Genomic DNA, 10,304 nt, shown 5'->3' on the forward strand with positions numbered 1-10,304 from the left:
TGCTTCCAAATCATGGCTATTGTAAATAATGCTGCAATGAACATAGGGGTGCATATATTCTTTCGAATTAGTGTTTTGGGTTTCTTCAGATATATTCCCAGAAATGGAATCACTGGGTCATAAAGCAGTTCCATTTTTAAATTTTTGAGATAACGTCATACTGCTTTCCACAGTGGCTGCACCAGTCTGCATTTCCACCAACAGTGCATGAGGCTTCCCTTTTCTCCACATCCTTGCCAATACTTGTTGTTTGTGGATTAATTGATGATAGCCTTTCTGACAGATGGGAGGTGATATATCATTGTGGTTTTAATTTGCATCTCTCTGATTAGTGAAGTTGAGCATTTTTTCATATGTCTGTTGGCCATCTGCATGTCCTCTTTGAAGAAGTGTTTATTCAAGTCCTTTGCCCATTTTTTAACTGGATTATTTGCATTTTTGGTGTTGAGTTTTATAAGTTCTTTATAAGTTTTGGATATTAACCCCTTATCAGATGTATCATTGGCAAATATGTTCTCTCATTCAGTGGGTTGTCTTTTCATTTTGCTGTGCAAAAAACATTTTAGTTTGATGTAGTACCATTTGTTTGCTTTTTCTTTTGTCTCCTTTGCCTTAGGTGATATATCAGAAAAAATGTTGTTAGGAAAAATGTCCAAGATTTTGCGGCCTATGTTTTCTAGGATTTTCATGATTTTGAGTCTAACATTTAAGTTCTGTTGGGGGAGGGGAGAAGGGAAGGTGGAAGGGAATGGTAGGGGCATGTTCCCAGAAGGGAGAGCACACCTAACACTTAAGTCTTTAATTCATTCTGAGTTTATTCTTGTGTATGGTCTAAGAAGGTGGTGTAGTTTCATTTTTTTGCATGTATCTGTCCAATTTTCCCAACACCATTTATTGAATAGATTGTCTTTATCCCATTGTATGTTTTTGCCCCCTTTGTCAAATATTAATTGACTATAAAGGCGTGAATTTATCTCTGGGATTTCTATTCTGTTCCATTAATCTATACATCTGATTTTATGCCAGTACCATGCTGTTTTTATTACTATGACCCTGTACTATAGTTTGATATCAATTAGTATGATTTCTCCAACTTTGTTCTTCTTTCTCAAGATTGCTGTGGCTATTCAGGGTCTTTTGTGGTTCCATGTAAATTTTTATAATATTTCCTCTAGTTCTGTGAAATACGCCATTGGTATCTTGATAGGGATTGCATTGAATCTATGTTGCTTTGGTAGTGTGGACATTTTACTGATGTTAATTATTCCTATCTATGAACATGGTATATGCTTCCACTTATTTGTATCTTCTTCAGTTTCTTTCTTCATCATCTTATAATTTTCTGAGTACAGGTCTTTTACCTCCTTGGTTAAATTTATTCCAAGGTATTTTATTCTTTTTGAAGCAGTTATGAATGGATTGTTTTCTTAGTTTCCTTTCTTATAATTTATTATTGGTGTATAAAAATGCAACTGATTTCTGGATATTTATCTTGTATCCTGCTACTTTACTGAATTTATTTATCAGTTCAAGTAGTTTTTTGGTGGATTCTTTAGGGTTCTTTGTACCCAATATCATGTCATCTGCAAATAATGACAGTTTTATTTCTTCCTTTCCAATTTGGGTGCCTTTTATTTCTTCTTGTCTGATTGCTGTAGCTATGACTTCCAATATTATGTTGAATAAAAGTGGTGAAAGCAGACATCCCTGTCTTGTTCCTGATCTTAATGAAAACCCTTGTAGATTTTGCCCATTAAGTATGATGTTGGCTGTGGGTTTGTAATATATGACCTTTATTACATCGAGATATGTTCCTTCCATTCCCACTTTGCTGACAATTTTTATCATAAATGGATGCTGAATTTTATCAAATGCTTTTCTGCATCTATTGATATGATTATGTAGTTTTTATCCTTCATTTTGTTTATGTGATGTATCACATTTTTTTTATTTGCAGTTATTATACCAACCTTGCATCCCCAGAATAAATTCCACTTGGTCATCGTGTATGACATTTTTAATGTATTGCTAGATCCAGTTTGCTAATATTTTGTTGAGGATTTTAGTGTCTATGTTAATCAGGATATTTGCCTATAATTTTCTTTCTTTGTGGTGTCTTTATCTGGTTTTTAGAATTAGGATAATGCTGGCCTCGTAAAAGGAGCTTGGGAGTCTTCCCTCATTTTGAATTTTTTGAAATAGTTTGAGAAGGATAGGTGTTAGTTCTTCTTTGAATGTTTGGAAAAATTCACCTGTGAAGCCATTCGGTCCAGGACTTTTGTTTGTTGGGAGGTTTTTTATTACAGCTTCAATGTCACTAGTTGTAATCTGTCTATCCAGATTCTCTGATTCTTCCTGATTCAGTTTTGGAAGATGATATGTTTCTAAGAATTTATCCATTTATACAGATTTTTCTAGCAGAACAATTCCGCTGCTCTGAGCCATTGTTGGCACAGATCATGCCTAGGAATGGACATAAGATTCTCCGCTAAAATTGCCCCAGAAGAGCCAGAGGCCTCTGCCACCATGCTTACCAGGAGATTTTTCTCCCTTCATTGTCTGCCATCATTCACTTTCCATTGATGTCTGTGTGAATGCTTCTAATTAGATGACTTTAAATCATGTGACTGCACCTAGTTGGAAAGGAAGTCTGGGAGATGTATTTTGGAGATATTTTCCTTGGGAAAGTGAGATTCACAATATGAAAACTATGAAAATAGGAGAGGGTAAATAAAAAGATTTAGGTGTACTAAAAATATTAAATAAGTGTTTACTGAAGGCCTAGTGAGTGCAAACATGGTGATAGACTCAAGGCTTTCAAGTATGAGGATATATGGTCTAAGAGCTGGTACTTGAAGGAGTGAAATCTGACTGGATAAAGTAAGTGATCAACCCACCCAAGGCAGCCACCCATGGAGGGCCAAATAAGCAGTCAGGGGGTTGCATGCAATCCTGTGAACTAGGGCATCAAGATGAGATGTAATGGATGAAAAGATATCACCAGATGATTTGAACTTGAAAGGCACAGGTGTTATTCACTGAGGTAGAGAAGAAATGGGTAGAAATGCTGGCCCTGTCCCCCATGCTGGCCTCAAGGTACTTGGGACAGGGAAGAATGACCACTGCACAGGGCAGGACAGGATCTAGGATTCCACTTTGACCAGATGGTGAAGGGGCCAAGAGCACCAGAACTAACTTAGCATGGAGTGGCATTTTTTCAGGGACCACTGAAGGGGGTTAGCAAGGAGAAGAGGAGGCCGCCAACAGGAGAGAAAGCACAAAGCATTGTGATCATGAAAGCATGGAAAAGAAGAGATGTCCAAAGTGGTTTCTATTTTGGCCAGTGAACTAAGGAGGACAAGTTGTACGATTGTGCCAGGCAGGGTTATGAATTGTAAACAACAGGAACCACACTAGTTGGTTAAACAGCCAGGCTTTGTGAAAGAAATTAGTTGGCTCACTGGTTCTCTGGAAGGGTCAAAGGGTCAGGTTAGGGATTATGCAACCTGGAACCACATCCATATTCCAACCTGGGACAGCTTCAGCAAAGACCCACTGCTGCCAGACTACCTTGAAGGCCTCTCAAACTTTACAGTGCTGCTCCCAAAGGCAGACCCCATCCTTTCCAGAAAATGGATTCCACAACTGCCATTTCCTCACATTGATCTGGTACAGGAGCCTCCCGTTGTTGGTGCCTTTGTCACATGCCCATACCCATGCCCATTCCCTAACTTCTGGGGAAGTCTGGGGAAATGGTTCAGCTTTCTCCCTTGAGGAATCAGACAAATATTGTAAGATATTTGGGTGGCCACACTCATAACAAATGTTCATGACAGAGGCATGGTGTGAACTGGCCTCTTGTGTAAGCATAGGGCACAGTGACACTGAACTTGGTTTTGTATCTCCTGAACAGAAGGCAGCATCTCCTACAGCCACAGAAAGAGGCTCTAGGGTCCCAGACTTGAGGGAATGTGGGGGAGGAGGGCTTCTGGGCAAACAGACCTTGAGGAAAACTAAAAATATGTAATAAGCTTACTCATCCTTAGGCATAAATGACCAACAAGGCTTATGTGCTACCTCTCAGGAATACTGCATTTTAACAGAAAACAAAGCACTAAGTTAAAGGGATAATTTACTAATTGGCCATTTATGGTATCAGGCAGTCAGTGGGGCAAATATTTTCTAGTTGGTGGAAGGGGAGGCTGTGGCAAATACTTCAGATTGTCTATCCATTATCCATTCTCCCTTTCTTTCTTATTAACAATATTGCAATTTTGGTGGGAGAGGGCAGCATTGTGCTATTTAAAAATAGTTACTCCCCTTGGGGTAAATAATGCAGGGAGGAAAACAAAAATAAAAATAAAAGTAAACCAACCAAAAATGCAGTGGGGTGTTGTGGAGCCCCCCCACCTTAAATGATTTCAATGAAGACTAGCTAGCCACATGGGGAACTAAATCTTGAAGAATAATTTTTTTGAAGAATAAGTATGAAAGTAGAATACATAATGGTAATGCATCATGATTTTGAAAATGTTAAAAAAAGATTTTGCATACAGACCAAATCTGAAAGGGAATGTACATAAATGAAAATTATGGTAATATTTACCTGGCAAGGGAAATACCATGATCACGAAGAGGGTTTTCCCTAGACAAGGCTTATCCGTCACACTCCAGATGTGCTGAACCCTGCAGTTTCCCCAAATGTGGGAAACTTTACATAATTTGTGGTAGTGGGGACTGTATTCGCTCTCTTCCCTGGAAAAAGAAAAAGAAAGAAAATGATGGTGAGACAGGATGATTTGTAATGAGAATAAAAGCAATTACTGAGTGAAAAAAAGAAAAAACAAACAAAAACAGTTACTCCCAACAATGAATTATGTGAAAAATAAATAAAACAATCCCATTTAAAATAGCATCAAAAACAATAAAATTCTTAGGAATAAATTTAACCAAGGAGGTGAAAGATATCTACACTGAAAAGTACAAGACACTGGTAAAGACAACACAAATAAATGGAAAGATATCTCACGTTCATGGATTGGAAGAATTAATATTGTTAAAATTGTTCATATCATGAAAAGCCATCCATAGATTTGATGCAATCCCTATCAAGATTACAATGGCATTTTTTACAAAAATAGGAGAGGGGGAAACAATTTTAAGATTCATATAGAACCACAAAAGACCCTAAATAGTTAAAGCAATACTGAGAAAAAAAAGAACAAAACTAGAGTCATCACACTTCCTGGTTTCAAATTAAATTACAAAGTTATAGTAATCAAAACAGTATGGTACTGTCATAAAAATACACATAGACCAGTGGAACAGAATAGAGAACCCGAAAATAAACCCATACATGTATGGTCAATTAATATTTGACAAGGGAACCAAGAATATTCACTAGAGAAAAGACTCTCTCTTCAATAAATGGTGCTTATATATTCACACATAAAAGAATGAAATTAGACCCATAATTTACACTACTCACAAAAATTAACTCAAAATAGATTAACAACTTAAATGTAATGCCTAAATCATAAAACTCCTAGAAGAAAATATAGGAGTCGACATGAGTGTGGGGGCACAAAAAATAATTTTCCTCCCACCTTCTATGCTCTTCTAGCTAGGCTAATAATCAAATTATCCTGAGACAAATTTATAGGAGAAAATGTCCGAAATTTATTTTACAGATGTACATTCAGGGATGCCATAAGATATGAGACTGGACATATTGGGCAGTGAGGTTTATGTGCCACTTTGAACAAAGGAGAAGGGGAGCAAAAGTCCCTGACCTCAAAGGGAAAGCAGGCAATTCACAGGTATATGAGAAAACCAATGTGAGGCAAACAAATTCCTGCTAGGCAACCCATAAACAATGGGACCCAGAGAGGAAGTCAATGAACAGACCCCTGTTTGGATCTTTCCCGTCCATCATACCTAATTCAAATAGCTAAGGTAAATATGCTAAGTGAACCTGTCAAGATGAATGTGCTAAGATTGCCTTCCTGAAGCAGACTTTTCCATCTGAATTCCCTTAGGCAGGGAAGGGAGAGGATCAAAGTTCTTTCTGAGTCTTTTGTTTTTTAATAACCAGTTTAAAATCAGTATTTTAAAAGACAACCCCGCCGGGCGTGGCTCAGCGGGTGAGCGTCGACCTAGGATCCAGGCAATCATGGCTCAATTCCTGGTCAGGGCACATGCCCAGGTTGTGGGCTCAATCCCCAGTCAGGGGCGTGCAAGAGGCAGCCAATCAATGACTCTCTCATCATTGATTTCTATCTCTCTCTCCCTCTCTCCTCTCCTCTCCTCTCTCTGAAATCAATAAAGATATATTTACAAAAATAAATTTTAAAAAATAAAAGGCATATTTTGGGGTGGCAAAACCTTGGTCCCCTTCAATGTCTTGGCAATGATTTTTTGGATTTGACACCTAAAGCACAGACATCAAAAGCAAAAATAAACAACTGAGACTACATCTAATTAAGGAGTTTCTGCACAGCAAAAGAAACCATCAATAAAATGAAAACGCAACCTATGAAATGGAAGAAACTATTTGTAAATCATATATCTGATAAGGGGTTAATGTCCAAAATATACAAAGAACCCATGCAATTCAATAGCTAATAACCAAATCACCTAATTTTAAAATGAACAAAGGACCTGAATACATACTTTCCCAGAGAAATGGCCAACAGGCACATGAAGAAGTGCAAGACATCACTAACCACTAGGAAAATGCAAATCAAAACAACAATGAGATATTATGTCATGCCTGTTATAATGGCTGTCATAAAAAAGACAAGAGATAACAAATGCTCAAGAGAAGGTGGGAGTGTAAATTTGTACAGCCACTATGGAAAACAATATGGAGTTTCTCAAAAAATTTAAAAATAGAACTACCATATGATTCAGCAATTCTGGGTATATATCCAAGGGAAATGAAATCACTATGTTGAAGAGATAGCTGCACCCCTGAGTTCATTGCAGCATTATTTACAATAGCAAAGACATGGGAACAACCTAAGTGTTATGAATAAATGGAGATATATATATTAAATATGGATATAGATATAATCTATATATCTATATATGATGGAATACTATTCAGTCACAAAGAAGAAGGAAATCCTGCCATTTGCAACAACATTGGTGGACCTTGAGAATATTATGCTAAGTAAAATAAGTCAGTCAGAAAAAGACAAATACTGTATCAAATCCCTTATATGTGGAATAAAACGCATACACACACAAGAAAAACCAAAACTCATAGGAAAAAAAACAGATTTGTGGTTACCAAAGACAAAGGAATTAGGGGTGTGGAGACTGGATGAAGGTGATTAAAAAGTGCAAACTCTCAGTTATAAGATAAATAAGTACTGGGGATGCAATGTACAACATAATGATTATAGTTAACACTGCTGTATGATATATTTGAAAGCTGCTAAGAAAGTATATCCTAAAAGTTTTCATCATGAGGAAAGAAATTTTTGTTACTATATAAGGAGATTGATGTTAACTAAACTTATTGTAGCAGTCATTTTGAAATTTACGTATGTCAAGTGATTCTGCAGTACACCTTAAACTTACACAAAGCTGTGTGTCAATTATATCTCAGTAAAACTGGAAGGAAAAAAATGTGCCAGAAAGGAAGCCATTTCCTTGAATCCTGGAGTTGTTGTGTGACCAGTTTTGGCAAATAAAGTACAAGCAGAAGTCTACTAGATGGGATTTCTAGGGAAGATATAGATATAAATATTTATTATAAAATAAATAGATTTTATTTTTTAGAGCAATTTTAGGTTCACAGCAAAATTGAGTAGAGAGTTCCCATTTACCCCCTCCACCCACACATGAACAACGCCCCTACTATCAACATCCCACCAAGAGTGATACATTTGTTAAAACTGACGAACCTACATGGACACATCACTATCACCTGAAGCATATAGCTTACATTAGGGTTCACTCTTGCTAGTGCCTCCACCATGGATTTTTACAAAGGTATCCACCATTATATATAATTTCATTACCCTAAAAGTCCTCTGTGTTCTATTTATTTATCCTTCCCTTCTGTCTATTCCCTGCTAATCACTGATCTTTTTACTGTCTCCGTAGTTTTGTATTTTCCAGAATGTCGAAGAGTCCAAATCACACAGTTTAGATTGGCTTCTTTCACTTGGCAATATGCAGTTAAGGTTCCTCCATGTCTTTTCATGGCTTAATAACTCACTGTCTTTTCGTGGCTTAATAACACTTCTTTTTAGCACTGAATAATATTCCATTGTCTGGATGTACCACAGTTTATTTATCCATTCACTTACTGAAGGATATCCTGGTTATTTCCAATTGGCAATTATAAACAAAGCTACCATAAAAATCTGTGTTCAGATTTTTTGTGTGTACATATGTTTTTAATTCATTTGGGAAAATAGCCAGAAGCAGGAATCCTGGATGGTCACCCATCACTTCTCTACTTTGCCTATTGCCCTTCTTCCTGCCTGCAACTTGGGGGCTATGCCCAGAGGAAGAGCAACCATCCTCCAACTCCAAGCAGAGGCGCTCCATGAGAAGGAAGGAGCTGGAAGCTAGAAGGGACCTGGGTCCACAGCAGCTTTGTGGAGTAGGTACAACAGCCCTGGACTGCCCACATCAGAATTTTTGTTACAGGAAAAAGTAGATCCCATTTTGGTTATGCTTTTAGCCCAGCTCAGCCCCAACCTGTACAGAAACCTTCTCCATGTTTCTGAAATCACATAGAATTGGCAGCTATTGACAAGGTCTGGTTCTTAAAATATTGTTAACCTGGAAACAAAGTAGTTGTTTTAATCTTTATTGCTGAAAGTATTACAGATTTCTCCCCTTTTCTCCCATTACCCCCCTCCACCTGGATCCTGCCCAACCGCAGGCCTTCACCACCCTATTGTCTGTGTCCATGGGTTATGCATATATGCATATAAATTCTTTAGTTAATCTCTTCCCACCCCCACTCCCCCCTTCCCTCTGAGATTTGTCAGTCTGTTCCATGTTTCCATGCCTCTATTATACTTTATTCATCAGTTTATTTTGTTCATTAGATTCCTTGAGCATTTATTTTTATGTTTACATTCAAACTGTTGATAGATATGTGTTTATTGCCATTTTGTTGTTCCTTTTTTGGATCTTTAACATTTCATGTAATACTGGTTTGGTGGTGAGGAACTCCTTTAGCTTTTTCTATCTGGGGAGCTCTTTATCTGACCTTCAGTTCTATATGATAGCTTTGCTGGTTAGAGTAATATTGGTTGTAGTTCTTGCTTTTCTTCACTTTGAATATTTCTTTCCACTCTCTTCTGGCTTGAAATGTTTCTGTTGAGAAATCAGCTCACAGTCTTATGGGTGCTCCCTTGTAGGTAACTAACTGCTTTTCTCTTGCTGCTTTTAAGATTCTCTCTTTGTCTTTAATCTTTGGCATTTTAATTATGATATGGAGTGGGCCTTTTGGGGGTTCCTCTTGTTTGGGACTCTCTGTGCTTCCTGGATTTGTAAATCTATTTCTTTCCCCAGGTAGGGGAAGTTTTCTGTCATTTTTTCAAATACATTTTCAATTTCTTGCTCTCTTTCTTCTCCTTCTGGTACCCCCATAATGCAAATGTTGGGCTGCTGAAGTTGTCCCAGAGACTCCTTACACTATCTTCATATTTCTGGATTTTTTTTTTTTCTTTTTGCTGTTATGATTGGGTGTTTTTTGTTTCCTCATATTCCAAATCACTGATTTGATTCTTACTGCTCTCTACACTGCTGTTGATTCCCTGTAAATTATTCTTCATTTCAGTTAGTGTATCTTTCACTTCTGGTCCTTTTTTTGTCTTTGATGTTCTCACAAAGTTTTTTGAAATTCTCATTAAGTTCCTTGAGGATCCTTATAACCATTGTTTTGAACTCTGAATCTGGTAGTTTGCTTCTTCTGTTTCATTTAGTTCTTTTTCTGGAGATTTCTTTTGTTCTTTCATTTGTGACATGTTTCTTTGTCTCCGAATTTTGTCTGCTTCCCTGTGTTTGTTTCTATGTTTAGGTAGAGTTGCCGTATCTCCTGGAATTGGTAGAATGGCCTTGTGTAGTAGGTGTCCTATAGAACCCAGTGGCTCAGCCTCCCCAATCACCTGAGCTGGGCATGCCTGGTACACCCCTGTGTCCGCTCTGTGCACTGTCCTATTGTAGTTGAGCATTGATTGCTGATTACATCTCTGGGAGGGATTGACCCCCAGGCCAATTGGCTGTGTGGACCAGCTGTGACTACAGTGGAAGAGCTGCTGTGCAGGAGCCAA

The 10,304-nt window shown here is 37.7% G+C and overlaps 1 non-coding gene across 1 annotated transcript; it reads left to right on the forward strand.

Moving 5' to 3' along the window:
* Positions 1 to 4,598: 4,598 nt before the first annotated feature.
* LOC148093719 (U1 spliceosomal RNA) lies at positions 4,599 to 4,758 on the forward strand. The gene has a single exon (XR_015714168.1). It is a non-coding gene; the product is annotated as a U1 spliceosomal RNA (small nuclear RNA).
* Positions 4,759 to 10,304: the final 5,546 nt, after the last annotated feature.

This window comes from Miniopterus natalensis, chromosome 2 (assembly GCF_054644295.1).
Source record: "Miniopterus natalensis isolate mMinNat1 chromosome 2, mMinNat1.hap1, whole genome shotgun sequence".
Taxonomy (NCBI): Eukaryota; Metazoa; Chordata; class Mammalia; order Chiroptera; family Miniopteridae; genus Miniopterus; species Miniopterus natalensis.